The sequence below is a fragment of the Ambystoma mexicanum genome, chromosome 12 (assembly GCF_040938575.1).
Source record: "Ambystoma mexicanum isolate Mex_15411 chromosome 12, UKY_AmexF1_1, whole genome shotgun sequence".
Taxonomy (NCBI): Eukaryota; Metazoa; Chordata; class Amphibia; order Caudata; family Ambystomatidae; genus Ambystoma; species Ambystoma mexicanum.
The window spans coordinates 480760138-480786464 of record NC_090936.1 but is presented as its reverse complement, the minus strand read 5'-3'; positions in this window follow the sequence as shown (position 1 = coordinate 480786464).

The following is a 26327-nucleotide window of genomic DNA, read 5'->3' as shown; positions in this document are numbered from 1 at the left end:
ATTTTTATAGCGCTTTATGCCAATGGTACAAAATATTTAAAGCACATCAAGACAACTGGATCAGACAGAGAGCAGATGTTCCCTGAGGTGAATCTTCAAAATGGGGAAAGAAGAAATAGAATGTATATAAAAAGGGAGAGTGTTCTAGGATGTAGGGGCTAAGAGAGAAAAGGTGAGAGAGCGAGAAGAAGCACAGCGGGGACGAGAGGTAACCAGAAGAATTTGAGACTGAGACCTGGAGAACGAGAGGGGGAAAAACAGAAACAAGAAAGGAGAGATAAGGTGGAGTGTGACCAGAGATGCAATTGAGAACAATACAAAGGACATTTTAAAACAAGCGAGAGTCAAAGGAGAGCCAATGGAGTGAAAGTGAGGCAGAAGAAATGGAGTAGCAGGGAGATAAACCAAGAAGTAAACTAACTGAAGAGTGGTAGATTGATCGAAGAGGGGCCAGCCATTAAGCAGGGAGAGCAAGGAGGATAGCAGAACAATAGAAAATACAAGAGAATACAAGAGAGGAGATTTCAATCTTAATAGTATGAGTGGTGAGGACTAGTTGAGATTTGCAAATATTATAAAGTTGAACATGACAGGAACGATAAATAGCAGAGATGTGAGCAGAGAAAGTTAAAGAAAAATCAAAGATAGCACTGAGGTGGTGAGCAGTAGGCAATGGTAAACTAGAGGAGGGAGGAAAGGAGATAGAAGGAGGACTAAGAGGCAGGGAATAGTAGACGCAGGGAAGAGGATAATCTCCGTTTTTGACAGGTTTAAACAGAGATAGTGTGTGCTCATCCAAGCTTGAATCGCCAGGAGACATGAGGGAATGGTAGATTGGAGTGACGGAGTGAACGCAGGAAAAGATCGAAACATTTGGGCATCATCCGAATACAGATGATGGGAGATTCCCAAGGAAGAAACAATAGAAGCGAGAGGGATAGTATCGAGAGAGGAAAGTAGTGGACCCAGGACAGAGCCTTGAGGTACACCATAGGTGAGAGGGTGCGAAGAGGAGAACTGGCCATGCCAGGAGACAGAAAAAGTTTAAGCTGAGAGATAAGAGTATAAGAAGAGAGGAGAGCTTAGAATAGCAAGCCTTGAGAAGAAAGTTAGAGACAGTAAGGAGAGCAGTCTCAGAGGAGTGACGAGGACGGAAACCAGATTGGCGAGGAGGGAGAAGAGCATTACCTGAGACATGTAAGGAGAACTTTGTATAAACTATGCATTCAAGAGGTTTCGAAGGGAAAGGCAAGCGGGAGATGGGATGGAAATGATCACAAAGCAGTCGCAAACGGAACACCAACATACTTGACGGCTAAACTCCATGCCTCCGGAGGCTTTCGCAACTCATGTAGCAGAACTATCAAAAGGTTGGAGTCAAAGCTAGCCCGCAAAGAGACGCCTTGCAAGCAGTCCTCCTGCCATGCCCCAACTATCTGGAACTCAATCCCGCTTAGAGGCTCGAAACGCCCCTACTATCCTCCAGTTCTGCAAAACACTAAAAATGGGACTCTTTCAAGACTACCTGCCGCACAAATCCCTCTTGCCCTCGACCAACAGCACTGCATTACTGTATACAATGCCAAGCCCAATTCTGGCACACCCCAACTGCACAGCCCTCCGATGAGCTAGGTTCGAGCTATAAGCAATAAAATAAGATAAACTTCTCCAGAGGGAGGGAAGCTCATTTCTAGCTGTCTACTAGGGGTCAACCAGCAAACCAAAATGGTAACAGGGGTTTTCCTTTCCACCGTGGGAAAATGCATCCCTCAGATGGAATCAGATGCTCTCTTCATAAGGGGACCTCTCTGAGTACGTTTAATACTCTACTGTATAATAACGGCCTATTGTGGTCTTTCTTAAAACCAAACTAGTTGAAGTGTCTTTATTGTTCAATGTGGCCCGTGTGGCAGGAGGGCGGGCAGCTGCATTTGGACCCCACCCGACCTTCGCTAACAGGTTGCCACGGGTGCAGTCATCTTACAGGCCCCTGAGGACCGATGAGCAGCGCGGTGCTGTATATTCCTTCCCTAACACGGCGCGACATCCCTGCCATGCGAGCTCTTCGCCATCGCCCCGGATTAGTATTCCCCACAGCTAATGTTCTCGGAGAGTCACTTCTCACCGACGTCTCCTCGGATGAATGCCAACGAGAGCGGCCCTGACCTGCAGCCCGGAGCAGTTAATGGAATGAGAGCGCTGCTAATCCAATAGAGTCCACTGACGGGGTGCAGTCCTGCTCTACCTGCCACCCCGCCAACTCTGCTCCCAGGGGGGGCTGAGCCTGTTACCACTGAGAAGAGTATCGGCGGTGACAGCCGCGAATGCTCATATACAGACGCAGAACAGCCCATTTCAGCTAATCGGACACACAATACAGCGTCACCAAGTAGCCCTCTACATCAGACCCACACACCGATGCTTCATGGGTACTCACATGAGCGGAAAAGCTTGCTGTTTTCTCTCCTTGTAGAACATTGTCATTGTCCTATAAAGCAGTTATGAACCAAATAATGACAGCTCTCGAAGACACAACAACACACCCAATACATGTGTCACCCGTATTGGGGATCATCAGTGTCGCGCATGTCGACATCCTCGAGAGTGGAACATTGTGTCACAGAGGGGCATGCACAAAGGAGCTCTCCTCAACTCGTGTAGGAAGTTTTGATGAAATAGCTCAGTGGGTTGAGGGCCTGCTGCAGGGACCTGTATGTCATGTACAGAAAGCAGGTTTTTTAATCGCTTCAGGGATGACTCCTTTCAGGGTTGTTACACAATGTTAAAAAAGGGTGTTGGGAAGTAAAATGCATATATTTGAGTACCACGGGACCTCTGTTAATGGTCATTATTAATACTAATATCGCCACGGGACCTCTGTTAATGGTCATTATTAATACTAATATCGCCACGGGAACTCTGTTAATGGTCATTATTAATACTAATATCGCTTTAAAGTAAAATTATTTATTTTGTTGACTTGGTAAATTACCAAATCCAAGACCTCAATGAAAGTTTGTGAGTTGAAGATTCAAGGATGGGTTTTTGCGGCACAATCCTTGGCTGTGCATCCAAGCGCACTATCTGAACACTAAATGCTCACTTTTTGGGAACAATATACAAGAGGAGATGGTATTTTCTGAATGAATTGTACACTGTGCAACAAATGAAACCGTATATCTACTGTGAGTTTCTCCAGTTGACAACACGCAATTGAGAGTGCTTAGAGAAGGGGAAAACACGATACCAATGTCAGCCTTCCACTGCAGATAGTTAGTTTCACGTGCGGTATGATCAAAGTTCCTTCCAACCCAGTGCTGCGATTACTGTCAGCGACAATGCAACAGGTGGCCTCCCTAAACTTGTCTGGTTTACCCTCGGTGGGGTAGCGAGGTCGGTGAGGTCAGAGGATGGTACAGTGAATGGAGTGAGATGCCGTAGAACACAATCCAACAGCTTGAAATAAGAAGAATTCTCCTAATGCAAAATCAGCGTGATTGCATCACAAATGGCACAAGGTAAAAAGAAGGCAAGGGAAGCAAAGCCAGGACTACCCTTCTTTAACTGCTCCAAGGCCCAAAGAGGTTACAGTATGCGAGAGAAACAGTTGTTTTACCTGTGACCAGAGGAACCAGCGGGAGGCAATGTGATCTTATGTGATTGCTCAGAAAGTTAACTAGGTTTGGATTCTCTCATTACCAAAAGCTAGTGGTTTTGTTGTAACTACTGATTCTTGAATTCAGCAAAATGGAAGTATTGGCTGCTTCCCATCCCCCATCCTGAGTTGGATGGCCAATGGGAATGACTTGTTCTATTGGACACGGAGCTATAGCCTGTCAAAGCCTTCTCGGAACACTATTCCCAACACATTTTGTGTCTGCATGGGAAAGGCATTTGGTAGATGCTTGTTTATACTGTACACACTATATAAAGCACACAAATATGTAAACAAGTCAAAAATCCAAATCTGGATTCTACAGGACTCTATCGAGTGCTGGCAGACTAAAAAGAAGTCATCCTGGGAGCTTCGGGGACCAATCCCAAGGCCACATTACTCCATTGGCAGCATGAATGGCTACAAACTGGAATTGATGAAACAACTTTCATAAAGTTGTGGGTCCCAGATGATACCACTATAAAATTCACAGTATGTTCATTGAGCCAGGGCACTAAGCATCACGTTTTCAAATGCATCAATCGGAAGGGGGTGCCTTTGGTATGCTGCACCCACCACTCAATGAACACCCCCCAGATTTGGTTCGAGGAAGTACATGATTGGGGAAATGCGCCCGGGATCTCTGCTCTCCACGATGCATACAAGGAGTGTGTCCTGGTAAGCACTACTTGCTGGATGTGAACAGGCTGCTGCAGGAAGATGCAGGGGAGATGAATTATCCAGGATGCTGCACAGCACAGAAGGCTGTTGTTGGACAAGGTGGTTGCGTTCTGTGAAACGCTCTGCTCCCAGCTCAGCCTAGCTCTCAAACTTGGAGTCTTCCTTTAATTTGAACTTCTCTGTGTTTTAACTGCACGTTTTTAATGCACATTTTTATAGTGCATTTATACTTCATTTATAAATCAAAATAAGGAGGGTCACCTCTCCTCCAAAAGCCCTGTTACCCCAGCCCCGCCCTCCACCACTCATAGTTCCACACCCTCTTATCTATGTATGCATGTAAATAACAGTCCCTGATTTTGGTTGCTGTATATTTTTAACTGAACGTGATGTTCTGTGAATATTCAGTGAGAAAATCATTGGGTACCTCCATTTAAAGTCCTTATGCACAGTCAGCTTCATCAGCAAAAGCCCAAGTGAAAGAAGAGAGAAGTGTCAGTTATTGTATAACCTTTCATATCAATCTTAAAAAAAGTTTCGTCATACCATGGCCTATAAGTTATTTTATTTGACTTGTATGAAAAATTATTTCAATGCACTGGAGATGTTGTCATTAACCAAATGTGCAGGCGGCTATAAGGAGTGGCTTCTTCCAAGAGAGGCTTGACACAATGTATGCCGTGTAAGCCACTGAATTAAAAGCACCCATCGGCCCAGCTCGGCATCAATGTACAATGTGAAAAATTACCAGTTTGGTACCACTAAACCCCCTAATTTAGTCAATTGTTATGTTATCAGAAAAGTGGTAAAATACAGGGGAACTAAAATCACAAGACATTCCAGACACATTAACAGCTATACCATATGGTCGATTAGGCAAGCATACAGTTTAATCTGACTTGACATTCACAGTACTGATCTCCCCAACATCTAACTCCTCCTCCATTCCCTGTCTGGACTACATGCAGAAGAACATTTTGTAGGGCTGGTGCAAAAAAACTGTGCCAACTCACTCAATCCGGCCCTAGCTGGGGAGGATAGCTCAGACACACGCTTGTCTTTGAAGCAAGACACCACCTAGCAGCATGGGTTCGAAACCCGGTCCCAGGCTGGACTCTTGCATGAGGCAGGATATAAGGACCCAATTTAACATCTATAGCAAAATAACAGCTCTCTGACAACAATATGATGCTCCATCATGTGGCAAATAAATGCATAGGGAGAACAACGCACCTGGGTGCAGGGGCTGTCCGAGAATTGGAGTGGCAGTTGCCAAAGTCAGGACAATTAAATTATTAATTAACAGCCTATATTCAGAAAACTACCTAATAATACCAGTGTCATTTTAGCAAAATCATGGGTAGCTGAAGATGAATCATGCCCACCTTTACCCCCTGATGACATTGCAGGAAGTGATGTCACATACTCTTTCATCCTGATGATAAACACCCTCATGCACAGAGTGGTGCAAAGCATATTTTTGGAGTCCAAAGTCATTTTGCAACGAGCTAAAAATTCCATGAATTAGGTGTCCTAAGTCTCAAAAAGGAGAATCAGAGTCTTTCACCCTGGGTAAATCAAGGGAATTGTATAATACGTTCCACATAAAGGTGAAACTAATAAAGGACTAGAACAGCTTACTGTAGCCGATATTAGATCCTGTGCAACAAAATGGCTGCCCATCAGTTCATTAATGGTTCCTGGCAAAGACTGGCCGGGTCCCAGGGTACTATATCTATATTTCCACAGCTATGACCACCCTGCAGATGTCTCCTCTGAGCACGGAGAGTTTCAGAAGAAGAAATGGGTTTCGTTGTAACCCCCGGTATCCCGTAAAAGACATTCAGGAGGTTTTATGCAGCGTTAATGGAAAGAGTAGTGGAACAGTATGTCATTACATCATCAAATAGAGCGTAAAAATGAATTCCTTGCACGATAAGAACATAAAAACAATACGCTGTAGTGAGGCCTCCAAGGGAAGAGAAAGGGTCACGCACCTTAAAGTGTGGATTGTCTAAATTGCAACCATTGTCAGGGATTTTTTCACAACATCTGCTGCACGTTGTTTGACGCAGAAAATCGTTCTGCTGGCTGCGACTGAAGCTTGGAGCACTTGCATTCAAGAAAATCAGAGAAAGCAGCAAGAATGTCTTCACCACTGCTAATGGAAAAGGTGAAATATGTGATCACCCCTTCACAAACTCAGAACACAAGCACACATTTTAGAGGTAGCAATTGTTCCCCTTGTACCTCTTACACCTGTGCAGCACCTCCCTGATAATGCCTGTGGTTGGGATTGTTCTTGCTACTTGTGCTCATAGAATGGCCTAGCATTTCAGTGCTCGACTGTCCCCGTCGGCAGGTCTATGCCAATTTGAAAATGATGATATATAAGACACATAGAAACCACGGCTGAAGGGCACCATCTCACAAATTAGACTGCATGGCCCTGTTCATTCTCCGCAAAGGGGATCTCACATTTCTGGCAAATATTGAAATGCTTTGAGTTATATCCAAGTTTATCAAGGGCACTCCAGAACTGAGTAACACGAAAATCTGGGGCAATTTCCAACTGTGGTATAAGTTGAGTGAAAGAAACCCAAAGCAAGTCTGTTTTCCACAACCATGTCAGCGGCCTGTTATTTGGATAAAATCACCGTGGTTGAGGGCAGAGTTATTTTTCAAGAAGATGAAGTACTACTGTGGGTTATACCACCCACAGTGACAAGGGTGTGTGGGAGGACAGAAAAGGATAGAATTGAATTCTAATTTGTCCTTTCCTTTTACCCTCGTCTGTCCCTGTGCAGCACTGGTGTATCGCCTACAAAAAAGGGACAGTATAAGAAGAAACACTATCTACTTCTAGATGTTATAAGACATTCAGCCTTGTATAAATCATGCCCTTCAACCACTCTCTTCCACTATTTGTATGCATAGGAAGAGACAAATACCAGAAATAAAAAACGGTGCTTGAACACTGAGGTGCACAGACATCCACTGGGTTGTGTAAAAAGTTTTTAATGACTCAGGGATTGTGTGTGGACCTCGTACACCGGAGTCTAAAAAGAGAAGCACAAATCCAGGTTCAAAGAACTCAGAGATTGTGTTTCAATCCAACATCAAAGACAAAAGACAATACACGCCCCACTTTGCGTTCTCCTAGGTCTTATTATTACTGCAACTAGTGGAGAGTGGTGAAAAATTGCTCATATATAGAGAGTAGATTGGTATCCATAACTTGTAGAAATTACTGTCTACCGGTTTAAGCGGCACATGTTTGTTACGGCCGCTTTCTTCAGGACAGTCTTTTGGTATTGTCAACATGAATGTAAGATCTGCTAGTTAGTATACCTGCACATTGATTTCTAGCAAGGAAAGCGGGTGATCAATACTTTACCACCTCCTTGGTATGTCGGGGCTGAGACAGACGGGTAACCTGTGTAAAATACAAAATATATACACATCACCGTTGGTTATTCACTGCCAATCAATGGTGTATGAATGAGCAATACTCTTGGTGCTATTCATATTCTAAAAACACTACGCTAATCGTGGTGTGATTTTACCTCTTATCATAGTTATTTAGATGTTTTTTCTTTTTGTCCAGTAGTACACCTGGGGCAGACTAAACAGCAGTTTTTATGTACATATTGTTGCATGCAGTATGTTGTTATTGATCAATGCATCATGATTATGGTCAACATGGGTCCAAATGGTATAATTTATGTTACAAGAGTTAAGGCTTAATGGGGCCACTAACCTGATTATTGCAAGTACTTGGCCTTATTGTCTCCTCTAGATTCAGACAAATGGTGTCCCCGGGATAGAGGTAAAATATCCTGTTCCTAGTTACAAAAAAGGAAGAGAATGAGAAGAAGGCAAGGAGCAAAGGCTATCGTCACTTTCATTTAGTGGTGTAATATTGTGACAAGGACGATCGTAGAGTTCGGTAACGGCCTCCACTTAAAGTAGGCTCAAATACATTCCTCGTGACTTTAAAAGCATTCACACTATGTTTATAAGGGTGGTGTCTGGGTATTCTTACCTCCCTTGCTGTTTTTGATGTACCGGTTCAGTCTCTGCTCTCCCGAGAGTTGCGAACTGCTACGCAGTACAATGTATGTGGAACCCGTTTGTATAATACGTAAACGTTTCATGTGATCGGTGCCGGGGGACGTCACGTGTGCACGGATGATTCACACACGTGCGACCCGGAAGTCAGGCACCTTCCCCGTTGGAAAGTGAGACATTCTGCTAATTTAGACGCAGCAGAGTGGGTGCCGCGAGCATCACGTGTGCAGCAAATACATGCGCGCATGTAGTGACGGAGGCAAGCGCCTCTCTCTCTGGGAAATGGAACTTGTAGTTTTGTCATTCAGAGGTTCATAAAATTGTGAACATGGAACATGTAGGTCGTGGATGTTATATTTAAAGGCTTGCCGATCTACACCTGCTTATTCATTTAAACGGGGGTATGTGGACTCTAAGTATCATAACTACTCTGGCCGTTTGTGACCATGGGGCCTAGTCATCAATTGGGGACCCGAAACTTGGATAGGAGTAGACCATATTCATCTGGGTTTAAATATTGCCCGAGATCTCTGTTGCTGCTTAGATAAGAACGTTGAAGAGGTTCTATATGTATGGCCAGTCCTATAGGGTTATAGGAAAGCAATTGGAGGGCATCTCAATTGTGAGCTGGGTTGCCTGTTCACTATGGATTAGCTGGTCATGGCCAATGTTTGCCACAGGATGTTCTCATTGAGTCCCACTTGATATCATTTCAGGCGAAATATCAATTTTTGTTCTCTTTTTAAGAGCAAGTTTGCCATGTCCCCACCTCTTCTCGGACATGTCACTTTCTCTATTATGGTCCATGCAATCTCATTAGCCTTATGTCTATGCGATTTAAAATGCTCAACTAGAGGGGTATTTTCTCTTTCAGTTCTTATGCATGACATATGTTCTTGTATTCAACAGGTCTGGTTGTCATACCTATGTATTTTTTATTGCAATGGCAACTGATCATGTAAATCACATTTGGAGTGTTACAATTGGTTAATGATTGTTGTCGCCATGGAGTTGGTAACCCCAGATCCAATGTTTGGGATTTTTTTGTTAAACCACAGACATTGCATTGGCCGCATGGTGTGTGTCCAGATGCCAGTGTTGTTCCCCAAAGTGTAGCCTGTGTAATGACTTCTTGTGGTGGCATATATGAATGTATGAGGGTATCTCGTAGGTTTTTCCTCTTTTTGATGGCAAACCGTGGTATAGGAAGGGTCACTGGTCCCATGTTTAGAAGTGGCCAGAGTTTTATTATTTCTCTTTTGATTTGATTTACTTTATTGGAATAGCTGAACACGGCTGTAATCGTTTTTTCACCTATCGGGCGTGTTTTCTGCTGTAAAGTGATTGCTCTTGGGATATTACTTTCCCTTTTCTGGCCATTTTAATTGTTTTTTTGGGGTATCCATGTTCCGATAGTTTATCTGCCAAGATGTTAGCTTGAGAGTCATATTCTTGTAGGCTTGAGCAGTTGCACCTATAGCGCAAAAACTGTCCGAATGGCAAGTTTTCCCGTAAGCTCCGTGGGTGGAAGCTTGTGTAATCCAGTAAAGCATTACGGTCTGTGGGTTTCCTAAAGACTGTTGTTGACATTTGTCCCGCATTTGTTCTAATTTCCACATCTAGGAAGTGTATCACTTCTTTAGAGATTTTGTGGGTAAACTTCAAGAAAGGATTCCGGGAATTCAGCCAGTCCATAAATTCCATGAATGAGGTTTCTGGTATTTGTCTCTTCCTGTGCACACACATAGTGGAAGAGAGTGGTTGAAGGGCATGATTTATATAAGGCTGAATTTCTTATAACATCTAGAAGTAGATAGTGTTTCTTCTTATACTGTCCCTTTTTTGTAGGCGATACACCAGCGCTACACAGGGACAGACGAGGGTAAAAGGACGGGACAAATTAGAATTCAATTCTATCCTTTTCTGTCCTCCCACACAGCCTTGTCACTGTGGGTGGTATAACCCACAGTAGTAATTCATCTTCTTGAAAAATAACTCTGCCCTCAACCACGGTGGTTTTATCCAAATAACAGGCCGCTGACCTGGTTTTGGAAAACAGACTTGCTTTGGGTTTCTTTCACTCAACTTATACCACAGTTGGAAATTGCCCCAGATTTTCGTGTTACACAGTCGACTAAGCAAGGGAAATTCCCTGCTAACCATATGTTCTGCCCCCCTATATCTTGTTGAATACACTCCAGAACTGAACCCTTTGCTCTTTGGGCCATGATGCTTCTCCTGAGTCTCACCTCACCCATGATGCCCAACAAGGCAGTGACATGTGTCTTGGATTGCTGTTGGCACCTTTGTTTATAAGAGAATTACTTCACATGTTGGTGCTGGTGTACAAACTGTGTGGCTGGCCTCCACATCGTGCACCGGCGGATGTCCAGGGGGTGCCAGACTCCTGAAAAAGGAAGGGCAGTTATTGATTTTAATAGAAATTATAAGCATTCTTTTATTTGGAGAGTCTGCCAAGAGTAGATTTACTCGAGGGGGTGAGGCTCAGAATAACACGTTTGGAAACTACTGTCCAGGGCAGGTCCCTTTAAGGCATCTTAAGCGAAATTGTGAAGATTAACCCTCCTGAGTGGGCACCGCTACTGAGAGCATTTTATGTGGCCTTGTCAATTCTCAATAGAGAGATTTGTGTATGTTTGACAACTGTTGTGCATGCGTTATGCAACCCCTTTGATTTGACCAATGTAATTCCTGATTGTTCAGCATTTAAAAAAAATATTTTCGTATTTCATTGGCTCTGCTTTTTTACCAATTACTGGTGATTCGTACTGCTGGAACGAGTTTGCAATAGAACATGTTTGAAACATGCTTCAGCGGAGAGGGTGGTCAAAATACTTGTGATGTCTCTTTTTGTTGTGTTATTTTGGAGGTGAAAGGCACCTGCTGTCGCTTCCACTACCCCCACAAATTTGGTGACATGGCACTACTGCTTGCAACAGAGACCCCAAACCATCCCATTTAAAGTGCATTGCATCGAAGGCAGGCCTGAATTATTTCCATTGTGGTGCCTTTATTTCTGGATTTAAAATGGAAAAAGGAAACATTTAAGTAGCAGAATCTTAAGAGGTAAAGAGAGAGGCACACACATACACACACACACACACACACACACTCTCTCTCTCTCATTTAAAAAAAACATGATCAACCGCATTCCTGACACCCAGTTGCTTACACGTGTATCATTAATCGGCGTATATTTGTGGCTGCCATCAAAGAAAATATATTGGAAGACAACAGCTATTGTAATTGTTCACGTTCAAAAAACGTTCTGAAGTTGAAAAAAGAAGAGAATACTAAAACCAGGTGCGACCTGTGAAATGTTGAGAGCCTGGCTAGACGATAATAAAGTGTATGGCTCGCCCATTGAAACATGTGTTTTCTCAGAAGACTGTTTGATGTTTCCAACATTGTCATGAATACTGTGCTAACGCAATTGGGCTGTTCAGGTACACGTGTTCTTAGTCTGGCAGCCTTCCTGCTAGAACCTTCAGCCATGACATGATAGGCTAAACACTCAGCACTCGGTTCATTCCACAGAGCCATTCCTGTGATATTGCTGAAACTAAGACAATATGCTCAGTCCTCTTGGTAAGTGAAATCTTGAAGGACACACACTGCAAAATATAGCACTCTACAAGCAACCTACATGGAGGGCCATCTATCCATGCTGGCGCCATGTTTGAACAAAAAGAAGCGCTAGTTCTGCCATTGGAACACTCGAAAATGGGTAAAGCATTCCTGTAAACCCAGAAGCAGGTCTAGGACTTCTTCAATTGACTTTTGGACTCTGTCCATTAATGAGTAAGCGTAACACCTGCTCGGGCTTGAAGGTACACATTGGCACTGCTACTTCACAGTATAATTCCATAAATAAACACTGTTAATGTTTAGTCACTTTCAGGGTCGTTAGACTCGTTGTACGTCATTTGCTAGTTCAGATGTACCTGCTGGATAATGTGCTCGTGTGAGATAATACCAGTGCATAATGCGAAGGGATCTTGTAACATATTGCAAGGTTTTGGTACTGATACCCTCTCACTGATATCTGGCACACATACACATCAATTTGGGGTTGCCAGGGGTCGCAGTTGAGACCCGTGGTGACCCGTCCCCCCCCCCCGGCAGTGGCCTCTGGCACTGCCTCTGCAGCCCTGGTCAAGGATTGCAGAGACAGTATGAAAACGCAAAAAAAGCATGTTCTTAGAGCCCTCTTTATTTTCAGATATCGCCCTGTGAAGTTTGGCTTTCTTTAATTTACTATATCCGCAAAAGCTTGTGAATAGTGTTTGTCTATAAAGGCCAGGCAAACCTGATGCCCCAATCCCAGAGCTTCTTAGTTAGAGACCGTTTGATTGGTTGGTTTATGTTTCTGAGGCCTATCAGTTTGTGCAACAATACTCCACGTTTTGATGTTACCATGGCCTAGATGTTCACATATCCAGGTAACATAGTTGGCATTATATCATATTTGTATGTACAGCACTTTATGTCTGACATCCTGACTCCTCCTCCTTTTAAGCACAGTAAAAATAAGTGTTATTGCCCCGAAATATAATAGTACTTAATTTGTCAACCTCAGAAGACGAAGGGCTAATTACACCCTCCTGAAATAGTAACTTGGAAAGTGCAGGCTGGCAAATGTTAGAGTTCAGTTTCTAACTTGCGTAGATATCCAATTGCAACACAGTATGCTGTTTAATCAATTGTGCAGTTAAAAATAAACATTTATTAGGATATCTACTCATTACCATCTCCTGTCCCCTCTAAAACAAAATATAGCAATACTTTTATCAGATTTACTAGTGGGCCTTGACATATTCTGCCTGCTTCTAAGCACTGTGCAAATAAGTAGTATGTTAATGAGAAATGTAACCCCATAAACCAATGCATTATCAAATACTGTGGTATACACATTTGAGGATACATAGATAGCTCAGTGGGTTAAGTACTCACAGTTGGGATATATGTGTGTTCTGCAGGTCTTGCTATAGGTTTGAATTGTAGCAAGGTCTACTCAACTACAATTAGTGGCACTTTAAAGTGTCTCTTTGCTTCCTTGAGATATGTGTGAAACATATTGTATGCTGGCTTGTCCGAAGCTGAATGATAATGGATTATGAATGCATTGGATAAAAAAATACATATATGTTGAAAACGTTGTTAATGTTATTGGCAACTGTCCCACCAAATATAACATCTGGAAATACCACTGTCCACTTGTGCCCCAGCCCATTTGGTAGCCGTAAACAACGTGAGAAATGCCTACCAAATAATTCCCCTGGGCATGCTTCCTGATGAAAATTAAATAAGGCAGGTGGGGTGGCCGGAAGGAGCAGGTGGGGTCCGAGACAGTAATAAGGCCAGAGATCACAAACAGGGAGCATGACGCCCAGGTCATTAAAGCAAGCTGCAGACAGTCAAGGTGTGATCTCTGTAGACAGAGCACAGCCAAGAAAGGTGCAAAGTAGGAGCTGCAGTCATGCTCCTTTCGCAGCCAGACTGCACCCTGCAAAGACACTTGTGGAGTTTGAGGAGAGGTGTTAATGGCCAAGGAGGGGACACCAGCCGAAAGCATGCATCCATTCAGAGGTAACTGTAAATGAATGCACTCTGCTGGTTTTGTATGTGATCCTGCCTCTCCCATGCACTTGCACGTTCTCAATGTCCCTGGGCCTAGTAAGATCGCTGTTTTGTTCTCCCCTGTTACCCTCCCTTGCCTTGTCGCGCTCTGAAACACTTGTGCACGAGCACGATAGAAATAAAATATCAATATCAATAGACCATGATAAATTGCATGACCAGGTCTAGGACCACATACAGGGATGGCAAGACTAGTGACAGAGGGGCCCTGGGAGGCCAGGATAGCCTGGGGTGTGTGTCCCTTCTGCTCTCACCATGATTGCTCTGTGTGTGAGACCAAGAGAATGTGTGTAGGAGCGCAAAGCATGATTTACTTTCTAAGTGAGTTTGGCAATAATTAGCAAGTGGTGTGTTGTGTGTGCAGTGTATGGGTGTAGCAGAGAATTTCACTGAATGCTCCAATCGTTGCCATAATGTTGCATCATGCGGTTATGAGTTATGGTAAATGTAAAGAGACGTCTGGTGCAAAAATAATAAAAAATATGGAGTGTGATGGATTAGTGCAGGAAGTCAATTAGTTGGGGGATTCCTATGCCTTAGAATGGGCTCAGTGATTTAAAAAATACACTCTTAAAAAGAGAAATAAAGGAATTAAAAAATAGTGTCACAGTGTACAGCATTTCAAGAAGGTTGACAGCATGCATTTGTTTAAAATAATTAACAATGGGAGTTTGAAGGCCCTTTCATCAAACAAATAACACGAGTTGGGAAAAGAGTACTGGGGGCGCAGTCTCCCTCCACAGTTGTGTTATGACCCACCCCTTTGCTCTCACCAGTTGCTCATCGGTACACACGTCCATGCTTTTTCTCCTCTAAAGCAGGAGCAATGTTGTTTTCTTAAATGCACTAATATGGTTTCATGATGGTGAAGACAACTGTGGGCAGGAACATAATGCATGGGAACTGCTTTAGGGTACATATTAGCTTATTTAGTGCTTATGGAAATCATAAAGTATTTTTTGCTAATTTTATTAATTTCACATCAGATTCACCCTCGAGGTTTTCATGTAAAATGTTGTATGTGCATAACTTGTCTACATCTGCACTGGTTTGAGGGCATTTGTTTCTGAACTACACGTTCTAGAATGCAATTGGTGGATAAGTTGCAGGTAGCCAGTTGGCATATGTGTACACAGCAGCCATATTGGCCTGACAAATGGTTTGAATACGGGGAAAGTCACCAATGTTGAGAGTATGTACTTTATCAGTGGGTTTTGAACAAGGGGGCAGGGACACGCTACAATCATATCGCTTGGACAATTTGTATTTGAAATGCTCATTAGCACCCTTGGTGGGGGCGCCAGCCAAGCAGGGACCTCGGAACGCGGGCTGACACTGCTAGTGTCACCCCGTGTTCCAAGCCGCCGGATGGCTCGTTTCCCCACCTGTCATCTTCCCCCCACCGACCCTGCTTTTTTTTTAATTCTCCCTCCCCCATCCCGCTTACCTGATTGCAGTGGTGGGTCTTCGCCGCTACGGCTCCTGTCCCAGTGCAGTGCTGAGGGTATATTGTATATACTTAAAATTGGCATTTATAATCCATTTGGCACAACTAATAATAACCAATAGTACTTTGCTCCCTAATGCGCTGGTATCCTGTCGAATTTATAGAGGCATCAAAAGGAAAAAAGTTTTTCACAAACATACTGTGAATTTCCTAGTTCCAATGTTTGCCAAGCAAGCTTATGATACCAGATTTTGAAAATATGTATTGAACAATCTATTTGTTAAAAATGTTTTTTTCCTTCTGATGCCTCTATACATTCATCACACTACTAGTGCATTGGGGAACACAATAGTATTGGTTAATAGGTCAAATAGAAGTTGTGAGATAGGTTCATTATGAGATACTGTGATTTGTGCAAGGACATTTGTGTCATTGTCCTACTCTGAACACAGCTGACAAAAATATTGTCAGGTAACTGACAGACACAGGTTTTGCTGGCTGGTGGGTGCCGTATTGTAATTGACATTGGGTTGTACCGCACCACATCCATCAGGCCATCATATGATCTTAGGATTGGCCAATGTTTCATTAACCATTTGACTGCTCTTAGCACTTACGTATGTGTCCTAATATCTATTGGGAACCATTGAAGTCCGAGCAGTGAAAGGGCTACTATAGCTCAACTGGTGTTGTCCAAGCAACAATACCCGATGGAGAACCTGATCTCCAAGACTGATTCGCTCTATCCCAAGGCTGTAACAAGGTGTGATCTTTCAGATTTTAGCCTGTCCTGTTTGTATGCATTCATATCATACACTTATCACATTGTCTTTCCAAAAATGTACCACACTAGGTTGAACTTCTTTGCAAAGAATCTCATCCCTACAACATGCACCCGTAAAATGCACCATCTCACAAAACAACTATTGCTATTGGTCTAACCGGGTGTATCCTTTGACCATGTGGAATCCTGCTCATTGCTGTGGGCATACGAAATAGTATGTGATTTAGTGTGGCTGGCACCCTCGCTCACATTCGATATCAAGGACATCTATGCATGTTTTACCTCCTGTGCATACTATAGTGAATGATTTTTTGTTGGGGCTTTGCTCAATATGTGATTGTACTAAGCTGAAAGAACGATTTATTAGGTATAAGTAAATGGTGCCCTTGAAGGTGTGGTGTGTTGCTTTGTCTGAGGTGTGATATGTGCATTCCCTGAATGAGAAATGGTGTGTGGTCATGTGTTTTAGTTTTGTATGATGTCTGTTGTATGTATGTGAGATTTTGGAGGTTGTGCTTTGGTCACTGGGGTCATATAAATCAGCCATTGTGCACTGGCCACAGTGCAGATGACGGTGTGGCATTTAGAATGTGCCATTTGTTGCTAGACGTTTGCTGTTTGGCATAGAGGGCGCACTGCCATGTTGCCCGTCTGTATCTTGCAAAGATAGCATGCATAAATGTGTCATACCTATGCCATGGCATTCACTAAGTCAGTGGGTTGGTACTCGTGCCACATCAGATGTTACTAGACATCCTTATTGTAAAGTGCAGGCCATTCTGCGGAAACCGACTTTCTTTACGAACTTTACATTATTGTCTATCAAACGTACATAAACAAATAATACAACATGTTAATGTAACAGGATATGAGCATTGTGCATGAAAGCGTAAGCCATTATTGGAAATAAGATATTGTTATACATTGTTCATGCAACTTATACAAATGTCAAACATTAAATTGTAAAATATATTTGAAGCACGTCATATTTTCAGTGCTGTACAAAGAATCTGTTTGAAAGCACCCTGCTGTAATTGCCACTTTCAGCGTTTTTTTACTGCTGTAAAATGCTATTGACGTAAAAAAAGGATTGCTGCGCTTTCCACCTGAGGAGACTTACATACACTAACTGCACGCGCATCGTGAGAAGTGCTTCAGACAAATGCAGTCAGGTAGTCGGCCAGTGACTGGGGAGATTGGAACTAAATCTGGTTTGAGGTGGTAAACCTAATGTGTGTCATTTGATGATTATACCCTATACACTGCCATTCTCGGGTCAACTATATATTATAAATATGCCGAACAGGAGTAGAAACTACCATTTGAGGTGCACTAATAGAGTTAAACAACCTATGTCAAAGCCAATTAAAGGGAAGGAAGCAGCCAAGAAAGTAGTGGATGAAATCGCAGCTGCTAGTTTGCATGCAAGTGAGGATACATTGTCAGGCACAGTTGATGCTGGGTGAATCAAGGCCTATTTCCAAGCAGCAGCTGGCAATGCTGGATTTGGGTCTGGAGTCTGCTCCAAGGCATGACTGTGTCCCTCCTTCAAGTCTGCAGGCTTCTCAGCCCGATGCCTCGCTCTTGCCACCTAGCAATAACAATTCCCTGTTAAACATGTGTTACAGTTTACAGTAGGAGTCACTAGGGTTCCCTTTATCTAGCTTGCCAATTCAACAAACAGAGATTATATTAACATTATAGGATTTGGTTTGTCCAAGTCTCCGGATCTCGTGAAGATTATGGAGAATTTGTATGATGATGTGGCAGATATCAATTCCATGAACTGCTTGATGGATTCTTATAAGGAGGAGCCCTCCTTATTAACTATTAGCAAAGCTCTCTTTACTCTTTCTTCTGACATCCCACATGAACAAAAAGATCTTTGCAGTGTAGTTTGTAGAATTTGCTATGTTAATTTTGAAAAATAGATTTGACGTGCCCATGGAGGGATTTTTGGACACTCAGACCACTGTATATGGGTGAAAGGTACCAACGGCAAGTGAGGCTGGAGGTAAAAAAAACATCTGTTACATCTTGACCATACCTGTCAGTGCTCAGAGAAGTCAATTCCATCGAATAATGATATAGTGCATAGTGAATCTGCTATACAGATGGATATTTCACATGTAGCGGCTCAAGGTAATGGCAAAAACAATAACAAGAAACCTAAGAGGAAGAGTAACAAGAAACAAAGGAAACATCAAAATAGGAATCAGAAATCAGCAGAAAAGTCATTTACAGTCCCAAACCCAGAATTCAGGATCTCTGGCTATTACTTCAGCCCCCAAATATTCTGTAGGTCCAATCCTCCAATAGCTTTGACATAGTGAATCTTGCTAGACCTAATCCTAGAAAGAATAGGAAGCCTATTGGCGGTACATTGGATCATTGGTTACAATGTGCAAAAATAAAGCAGTTATATAGAACAGCAGCATGATATATTGTTTCATAGCTCTTTTACTTCAACTTGTAATAGGGATGTTGAAAAGGATAATCCTACCAAACTAGTAGGTCATAAACATATGGTTAACCCTAATATGGCAAGTTGTTCACCAACTGTTAAAGAAAGTAATTTGGAACAAATAAAATTGCTTCACAGGTCAAATAAAAAGTGTATTTTCCAGGTGAAAATCACTGAATTGTTCGCTGTGGATGATAGTCAATATTTAAAAAGAAAAATGGCCGTACAGTTGCTCCATCATATACCTCGATTAGATTTGACCAAATCAAAGGATATTAGTTTGGAGGAACTTTCTGTTTCAAATAGTACAACCAATTGACTAATTGGACACTGGTGCAAGCTACCTCTCCTGTCATAGTAGAATATTTAATAACTCTTGTGCCAGAATTTTAAAAAATGGGGTTTGAATTATCTACTATTAGTGAACATGAAGTAGAGTATGATATTTATCCTGTATTGCAGAATAGCTATTTAAGTAATTAAAAAATTACAAAGAACAATAAGGATCGAGTAGTCCATCAGATGTCCCCAAATATTGAGCATTTTAAATAAATTGATAATGCAACAAATTGGGATTGGCTACCTGCAACATTTCTAACTAAGAATAATTGAATTACGAACATTGATGAAGCTATGAATTCCATGATTAAAGCTAATTTCATCGTCGTTTCTCGGAACACAAGGGGCTTTCATTCCTTTCAGAGTAAACAAGAGGGGTTTAACATATTGAATGAAGCATTTTCTTTTTTGCACTTCAGGAAATCTGGTTGATGCAAGATTTACTGATTGATGGGTGCACAATATTTCAGTGGTCAGTGGTCTGATGTGCACAAATCTCCAGGTTGACCATTTGAGGGCCTAATATTGAATGCTTATTGAATACATGTCCCATTTGGGAAGCCCTTATGTTCAAGCCGCAATATTGATTATTACTGCAGTGTCTCCCTAATATAAATACTTATTTTAAATGTGTACACTCTGCCGGGAGGAGTGCATATACGAAAGCTATCATGAAACATGTTGACTTGATATGATCTAAACGTCTACATGAAAATCTGCAAGTGCAATACATTGTTCTTGGGTATTTGAATACACAATGTACTGCTGTTTATGTGCATATTAAGTGATATAGGAGCCGATCTTATTACCTTGACACATGTTAGTTTACTTTTTTAGAAGGATATGACATGGAGTATTTGAAACCGACATGGAGTATTTGAAACCGACTCGTAACAATTTTACTGACTCATCTCTTCCATTCTTCACATGGCACAACAGGAATCTTCGGTCTAGGCTGACTATATCTTTATATCAAGGGCTCTCAAAAATGTGTTTACTAGTTATGAGATGGAAGTTAATTAACTTAGTGATCATGGCGTGCTAAAATATTTACTTAGATTTCAAAAGGTTAAGCGTGCACTTTACATTATACATGATATAGGGCCTGATCACGACTTCGGCGGTATTAGCCCTACCGCCGAACTCACCGGCGCTAATAGCGCCGGATCACGAGTTCGGCGGTAATGTTAATCCTCATTCCCCATTGAGCCCATTCGGGAATGCCCCATTCCCCATTGGGCTCAATGGGGAATTTTCGTGCTCTTACCGCTGGCGGATTTCCCACCAGCAGTACTAGCATGAATTTTCAGTGGATTTCCCCCCAGCTCAGTGCTGGGGCGAAATCCACCGAAGTCCTGATTTGGCGGACCCTTAAATCCGGTGGTAATAGCACGACCGCCGGATTTAAGGGTTACCGCCAAAGTCGTGATGAGGCCCATAGTATGCAATTCCCAATACAACTGATTACTCTGGAATAGGAAAAATATAGATAAAAGTAAGGGCTATTTAATTAGCTGGGAAACTGAAGAGGTTTTGGAGGAAATCTCTAATTCAGTTAGTTTGGTGTGTAGTCCATTGAGGTGGCCAGTGAGAAGGAAAACGGAGTCCTATTATGCTTCCATTGCTGCTAACAAGTGGGAGTTGAATATCTTAACTAGAAGAATTAAGTAACCTATTTTTCATAGTAGTATAAGGAAGAAACAGATACAAAATCTCTGCATGAAATATAAAAATTGGCTCAGGGCCCATAAAATGTCATCCTACAATGCTCAATGTCAGATAATATTTACAGCATTAAGATCTCGCAATAATTGAATGCCTTGGTACTACGTGTACAAACATGATATGGGAAATAACGGTAAAGAAATCAATCCTATCCGGGAAAGGATCTGGATTGATTATGTAATCAGATTGTATTTTAAAGATCAGACTTCTAGATGCCTGAAAGAAAATAATGGTAGCAATCGATGTAAGGAGCAGAGGACTGACTCTGCATAGTATAAATACATGGTGGAGGATATCCTGGGAATTATATTGAAGCTAAAACCTTCTCGCACTCCTGGACCTGATGGAGTCTCTAATGTTATAATTAAGGGAGCTCCTGATCTCTGGTCACATTTATTACATAACACTTGTATTCAAATTACCAGGACAGGTTTGATACCTGAAGAATGGAAGACATCCATTTTAATACCCATACACATAAAAGGGCCCAGAAATTACCAACTCCTCTGATGACTGACTCAATTTTGAAGGTATTCTCCACATATCTATTACATAAATTGAATAACTGGGCTATGAATATGAATCTCTCAAAATATCAGCAAATCGGCTTCAGGAAGAGTTTTGGGACTATGCATAATACCTGGACTTGGCTCTATTTGATTGAAACTACCCTAGCCTCAAAAGGTTCAAAGCTATACATTTATTTCGTAGACTATGCTAGGGCATTCAATCCTGTTTCTTGTGACATCTTGTGGAAACAATTAGAGAAATGGAGTTGTGATTTAGCTATGCTTGGTATAATCAAACAGTTGTATCAGGGTACTACGGTATCAGTTAGACTGAACCATGAAGGCTTCTATCTCAGCCGATTGTGACTAACCATGGATTAAAGCAGGGAATGCATTTTGGCATGGGCACTTTGCAATTTCTACATGTCAGATATGCACAAAATGTTGTGTAATAATTTACACCTTGCATTTGTACTTGCTCTTTAAGGTGACTTTCATATGCATATGATACTATTATTTTAAATAAAACTGCAAGAGGATTACAACGCAGTCTGCAAACTTTAGCAGAATATTCCCAACCGAATGAATTAGTACTACATTTGAAGAATACCAAAATAATGGTTATAGGTGAGCATATGAAGAATATTGAGAAATATGTGTGAATGATTGATGGGGTTCCTATTGAGGTGGTCGAAGAATATATGTATTTTGAAGTCCCTACTAACTATTGTCTTGATGAGAAGGTATTGATTAAAACTATCAGACCTAAAATTCTAAACAAATTCTGCATAATTGAAGCATGTATTTCTCGTCATGTGGGGAATTCTATAGAAGGACTCTTGAAGATATATAAATCAAGCATAATCCCAGGGATCCTATATTGTTTAGAAGCCTTTGAGGAGGGGGGCCAGGGGTGGCTTTGATTATTAGAAGGCACATTGTGTTGCTCCTGCTTGGGACTTCGTAATTGTGTCTGAGTTGATGTCCTTCGTGTGAACTTGGATTGGCTTCCTTGCCTACACTATGGAAGATTGCATGAAGCACTTTATACTTAGAAATAAAGAGAGACAATGAAAATGTTGCAACTTTGTATAGCCCATTTAAAAGAAATGTTAGTGGGGATTATTTCTGCTTCTAAAACGTTTTGGGATGTTATTAGTGCCGCAGAAGACTTTCATAGTTTGATTGATTTTAAAAGTGAAATTCCTTTTAGTTTAACTGTGTCATTAAAAGACATGAAGAGTAAAGCTTTCCTCTGGAATAGACACATGATTCTGAGTAACCTGACAAAAAAATAAGATATCAGGAATACATAAGACAAAACCTTCCATTCCCTAAACCTTTCAACTACATTATTGAGGCAACTAGTGGACAACTTAGACATCTTATTATGCATTTTAGGTTTAGAATATTACATACCGTTGAATTTATTGGAGCTTGGAGAAAGATTTCACACAGTATTAGAATATGTAGGCTTTGTGGTGAAGGTATAAATTCTGGAGACATATTTTAATGAATTGCCCTGCATTGAAGAATTTGTATAGGAAGGGTTATAACAAATTTGTTAGTAGAATTGAACAAATTGGAACTGACCAATTTTGCGGAGCTATTCTTTCTGGAAACTTTTTAGTGATCACTGTAGCAGCCTATTTAACTTGTAGGGAGATTTAAAAAGTTATTCTTAAATTAAGATTTTGAATTATGATGATTTGGAATAGTCATAGTTTAAAGTATGAATGTATTTCATATACTGACATTTTAAATGTTGCTATTTTGTTTTTCTATATGTATGAATCAAATTATGTATTACTTTTTTTTGTTTTTATGTGTGCTTATAAAGTATGTGTAAACAGTTAAAGTTTGTAAACCAAATAAACTAACTAAAACAAATAATTAACCTGCTATTAAAATGTGGATGGCTTCACTTGTTAGCAGTGTGCGGAACCATCTTCATAAAATAACAATAGCAATAACAACGATAGTTATAAACATCATGGCTGTTGATGGTTTGCAGCCATTCAAAGGACACTTTTCAAAATTATATATATATAATTCATGTCTGTTTGTGGACATTTATCCCTGATGACTCAGTTGTAAACATGAAGCTAGAATAGTTCACCATGATGAACTACCTTGATAAACTTTATTATAGGGCCTATAGTTAGGGCGAGTTGGAGACATATAGGAACCCCTAAATTCTATTGTTAATAACATTTGCTTCAAGAAACAGATGTGGCTGAAATTTCAAAAGTGATTAAAAGTCTGCGGCCCCCCTCAGACTGCAATGTTTAATAAATTATTAGTTAAAAACTGCAAACGTTATGAAGCGTCAATGTTTTTTTTTCTTCCAAAAGTGCGGCCTACTTCCTATTCATTTTCCTACAGACAAAAATGGTAAATGTATGCCAAAGCGCACAGCCTAAACCGCTGGACACATTTGGACCAGGTCCACAACAACTTGGGCACGATGTGTTGACTCACAATCCTTTTGTAGTTTGGGGTTATTCCGTGCTGTGGTTATTTTAAAATTTGACGGAGAAGGGGGTGCCCCCGTCCCCACAAAAATTATAGTTATTTCTCCCATGGTGCATTGCAGGATCATGGTTTTCAGAAAAGAAATGACTGCCATCTTGTTTTTCTCTCGATGCGAGTGATATTCGCGGCTATAGCTGAGGTTATGGGAAAATGAAACGCAGTTAAAAGCTATTTGTAGGTCAAGAAACATACACATGTCGTCAGGGTAGAGGTGGGGGGGATGGCCAGAGGGCACGGAGTGTAATTTGGGAGTTGGAGGGGCTCATGGACTGAGTTTGCAGCACAAAGCTTTCCATAGCCTCGGCTATAGCCACAAATAGCTGACATCTCAATGCGAACTGTGTCATAGAAGCAGCGTGTGTTCTGGGGTAAAAGGGAGAGGGCAGAGGTGGTGAGGAGGCCATCCTGGGAGTGGGGGGAGCTGGCACAGATGAAGGGGGCAATTGGTGAGGGCCTGGGTGGGCAGGGAAGCATTTCTTTTCTGCCGTTGTCAATAGCCCATTCCTCTGCGGTAGATGATTCAGTTTCAAAATTCCCCTCTTCCTCCTCACCTGACGAACTTGGCTCGGGAGATGGCTCCTTCTTCCTTCTTCTTGTTGGTATCTTCTTTGTTTTAGATTATATGGTCTGCTATGGAATGAAGCCACCATGACCTCTGTAAATGGCAAGTCAGGGACTTCGCTCCCGGAACAACCAAGTATAGGAGGAATAAAAAAAAACAGAGGAAATTGCTGGTTGAAGATTCTCCAAGAAGAGTAACAGGTTAGCAGGAATGTGGGTGCCAGAGGTAGACAATCTTCTGAGGGCAACCCTCTGATCACAGCTAGAGCACAAGGGTAGAGACTCGATCAGAAATAGCCATAGCACTGGCCCAAAATCCCTGGTGTTAGAGGATTGTTCTGCAGAGATACAGAATCTGCAAACTACCGTAGCCAGTCCGGTGAGTGCAGTAACAAAGAGGCTCTGAAGAAAGCGAAGTCGGAATGGAAAGAGAGAGAGAGGAGCTGTGGGTACCGGGTGAGCAAAAAGGGATCAGGTAGCCCACGGAGAGAGAAAGACAAGAAAAGAAGGGACCGGAAGGAACCGGGAAAGCAAAGGAAAGCTAACAGCACCGCGAGAGACTCCGGGAACAGGGGGCACGTAGCAGAGGCCAACAGAGAGAAAGGGAGAGAGCACAAAAGGGAGAGTGGCAGAATGGGATGAAAGCCGTCACCCGCGCAGAAAAGGGAAACAGAAAGCAAGCGTAGGACTAGCAAGCAAGGAGCTAGCAAGGAAAGGATCGGATCTCCGCAAAGGGAAAATGCTGGAGAGCATACGCAACAAAGCAGGCGAAAATACCTAACGAGTAGCAACGCATTGGCCGCTGGGATGCAGAATGATTAAAAGCTTCTCGGCGGTGGCCATGTTGCAGGAAAACTAGACCACGTGAGGCAAAATGCGGCAGAGACGTGAAGGCAAAATCAATGGACCCGTCTCCTCCAACGATTACATAGCCTCCAACCCCTGGGAACCATGACAGCCATTTTGACGTTATTCACAGCTATATTTGAGTCTACAAAAGGCTACAGATAGCCACGGGAATGTGTAGTTTGGTATGCGCAGCTATATAATTTGGGGTGTCAGTGTTTTATATTTTTATTTAAGTTCTTTGTTTAGATATAGTCTCGTCGGGGGTGAAAAAATCGCTGGCTATGGCCAAATGCCATGGTCAGACACTTGGTAGGTATTAGAGTATTTTTTTTTATTTTGGATGTGCGTTTTCAGACTTTTGGACATGTGAGACTTTGGAGAGAAATGGAAGAAAATAGTTCTACAAAATTAATATGAAAAGGATGAATTGTAGTGTGGTTTTAGATGTACAATAGAATGTATTTTAGGGTGTGTATTTTCAATTATGGTTTTATATTGTGTGGCTGTGGAATTTTAGCTTAGCTAGTTTATTGTTATAGGTTTTTTCAGTTATTTCATATAAGTACATGAGCATTGTTGCTCTGTACTGATTATTCAAATTGTATAGTAGTATAAAAGTTAAAGTCAGTCCCCTTCTCAACTATTTGTAACCATGGCTAAGATAAAAGTCAATGAACTGTAGCCATGGGTATAATAAAAATATTTATTTTTCGTTTTTTTGTATTTGTGTATTTATCTATGATAAGTAGTCCTTAAAAAGAAGGTTTGGGTTAACACTGAGTGTAGAACGTTAGCACATCAGGAGTACTGTTTTGATGTTATCAAGGAACACTGCATTTCCTTCATTGGTTAGGTGTACTCTGTCATGCCTATAGAAACTGGCCATGTATAACTTTATGTTGTTGTTCGAAATCCATAATTAGTTGTGGTCTCTCACGAAAGCTGAAACTGCTTTATTAACATTTCACTGGGATTTCTCAATTTTACCATTAAATCTGGTTTCCATCTCCATTTTCGCCTCTGAGTTAGATTGGAAAGATGAAGAT